We start from the raw sequence: 3641 nt of genomic DNA, 5'->3' as shown, positions 1-3641 counted from the left end.
CCAACTAGCCTTCCTCTAACCAAATTTGGCAATTCGAAAGAACCTTGAGTTCTAGGCATGTTGTAGCACAAGATAATTAGTGTGCGGACCATATAGTGCTCTGTGAACACAAATTAGTTAGCATAAATCAGTTAAATGACGAAAAATTAGGTGTCTATTTACTTGTGACCACTCAGTGTAGCTAGCCAATGTCACCCACCAACATCTGTTGGAGTACTTTTCACTTACCGAGAAATGGGATTTGACTGTCAATCTTAACGCAACTACGGCCCCAAAGTGCGGAGCGAGTTTGTACGGCAACGGGACATGAACCGCGAATCTACGGATCCACAGTCTGGACACACTAATACTCGCTAAGGTTTTTATAGTCCACCTTCTATACCAGGCAACCCTATCAACTGACAGAAGTAATCCTGAACATCAGTAGGGCTATCACATCCCCCTTTCCATGTTTCTGAATCCGAAAGAACAAAGAGATACGCTTGATGGTGAAGATTGAAGCACAAAAGAGTCAAATTTTCCAACATTTGCCCAATGTTTAATTTTCAAAATGCAAATGGCATAAAGTTTTATGAAGTGATCCAACTGCATAAGAAGTATGTCCATCAAGAAGTTATATAATCTGATCATATCTGGTATTTGTCACGTTACTTGTATGTAAACATGATTAGAATACTCTGCTATTATATGACCCACGATTATCAACATGCATAACACGTAAATGTGTTGATACGCGTAATCCATACTATCCGACTTGCAAGCTCATACTTAGCAGTTATAGTTATGCAAAATAGAGCGAATATCTATCCTATACCACAGTACATTCATTTGCATATTTGAAAACAGGTCAGTGATAATACCTCAAACGTATCTTTGAAGTTATATGCGCTCTGTCCACCACGGAGAGTCGAACCACTGGTTAAAGCGTCGTAAGTTCGTAAACTTACCTCTAACCCGCTGGAGAACTTAACCTTGGGAAGTTTGGAAGTTAGTTCCTTTTCACAAGAATCGCATAGGTTTTTGTTTTGTTTTGTCAGGTTGAGTTACAACGCTCTTACACTGATCGTAGAAACTGCAGCACCATTCGTTAACCTTGGTCACGTGCTTGAATATTGTGGAATATTACGTTTAAACACATTAATAGGCTCGGGTACATGTGCTAGGGTGAATGAACATTCAATAAATAGTTGCTTTACTTAGAAAAACAAATTGGAAGACGTTTATTGGCTTTTGTATGTGTTTGCCACGAATGAGTACGTCATGTGCTGCGCTATGTCTAGTGTTGTTAGAGGTACAGGGACGCTACTGTTCACAATAGAGAAGGAATTTTGCTAGTATTCAGGTGAAACATCTGTGTGAAAACTTTGTCTGGTAGAAAGCGTTTGCCAATCAAACAACCTGCCTTGAGAGTCGTAAATTTGATTGGTTGTGTACAAAGCTTAATATTCCATAATGTTAGAAGCCTATATCTTCTTGCTTAATATTTGTGTTTTAAAACACATATGGCTGTTTTTGTTCCTGTTTATCCATATTTCTGTCTAACTACACATATAGAGCCGAACGTATTTCGATATATATATATATACCATGTTATTCTATGGAAGAATGTTAAACATAAGTTTCATTCTGTAGAAATAATATCGTACATTTAAATAGTCCAATCATTTCAAACTAATCATATACAGGATTGTATGGTATATACAGTTGTTCATAACAATAACTCGCTAACGTTATGTGGATTGTATGGTATATACAGTTGCTCTTAACAATAACTCGCTAACGTTATATGGATTGTATGGTATATACAGTTGCTCATAACAATAACTCTCTAACGTTATATGGATTGTATGGTATATACAGTTGCTCTTAACAATAACTCTCTAACGTTATGTGGATTGTATGGTATATACAGTTGCTCTTAACAATAACTCTCTAACGTTATGTGGATTGTATGGTATATACAGTTGCTCTTAACAATAACCTCGCTAACGTTATATGGATCGTATGGTATATACAGTTGCTCTTAACAATAACTCTCTAACGTTACCAGATTAAATTTCATTGAACATGGTTCAGGCATCTGAATTTTTTGTAGAGCGTACCAACGTTATTAATGATGTTACTCAGGGAATCCCCTGAACTCATTTTGTTTTATTATTATGCATACTAAGAACGCCAAGGGTGAATGTTGGAGATGTGCATTCTTGATATATATATATAGTTATGGAGCATTTGTATTTTTTTCTTCCTCAGAGAAATGTAACTCTCAACTTATATTACCAAGTTAAAATACATTTCAGTCATAAAATTAATAAATTTATTTGTTTAAAAAGTCTAAGAAGAGTTATGTATTGGATATATTGTAGACTACGCATAACTCGTGTTCGTTTCTCCTCGAATTAAAGCTGCTTTTCCTTAAGCAATTTACCACTTTTTTGCCTAGTAATTAAACTGACGATTTTATCAGGGCAAAGGGAGTAAGGGGAGAGGAAATAAGTCCTGACCGGCTTTTGAACCACTCACAGTTATGGATTGCTGGGTTTGGAAGCTCTTCCACCACTAAGTACTTATTAGCGTGCCGCTGTACAGGTTACTTCACAAGTTTCGCTACTATTAAAGCGTAACATTCTTGTAAGAGCGAAGTGTAGAAGTGTACTTACGTCCTGCACGTACGGAATCTTTCTGGAACATGTTTCCTCCTTCGTAGTAACTTGAATATCTCTATGTGATATCTAAAGCCCCGAAGAAATAGTAGGATAAAATTAAGTCAGTAGTATGTATATTATTGAACTATATCGATAAAACACTATTGTTTTTGAATTAATCGAAAGGGCGCAAACTTATCCTTACAGCGAATACCAAGTTTATTTTGATTCACAGGTATGTATTATTTTAATCAAACGGTGAATTAACCATAATCATTTTGAAATGTATCTAATATCAGAATATTACAAAATTTCTTCTTGTTACTTGACTAGCTTCAGTAAAATTCGTGTTTATCGAAATTTGGTTGACACTTTGTCTTATTCAACATTGTTTGGACATAGGTTATGATTATGGTTAGTTTACTTTTAGTGTTCAACGTTTGTAATACTATAAAAGACGTATCATAACCACCGTGTATAATTACTTATTAAAATTTGTGATTGCTATTTCCTACGGAGAACTGTAAGAGATGTTCAGAAAGGAATATGATTTCCTTTCTCATACGTTGCATACCAGTAAATTGCGTACAACGCATGACTGTGTCCAAATTCTTCTGTTGTTAAATATAATAATGCCAGGCCCCTTACTGTTTGTCGTCTAATGATTTCGTGGTCCTTGTACATAAAATCAGAGATCTAGATAATACATGGATAACCAACTCAACGCAAGAACTTGTAACATTATGTTACATCTGTGGTCGTTTCTTAATTTTCCGTAGAAATTCTTTCCGAGAAACTTCAGCGATACAAGTCCTTTCTTAAATAAAACTAGTTTATTCTTTTTCAACTTAACTTTGCAATACACTTAATTTCCATAGTCAGTTTAACTTAAACACACGCTATAATTCACAACGATTCACGCACTTTACTTACGGTCACTACCGCGCTTGTCTCAATTGTCCGTCTCTGTCTGTCTGCAATTCTATTCTCTGATTA

The sequence above is a fragment of the Limulus polyphemus genome, unplaced genomic scaffold (genome assembly GCF_000517525.1).
Source record: "Limulus polyphemus unplaced genomic scaffold, Limulus_polyphemus-2.1.2 Scaffold3395, whole genome shotgun sequence".
NCBI classification, from domain to species: Eukaryota; Metazoa; Arthropoda; class Merostomata; order Xiphosura; family Limulidae; genus Limulus; species Limulus polyphemus.
The sequence above is the reverse complement of the archived record's forward strand: the minus strand, read 5'-3'. Positions refer to the sequence as shown.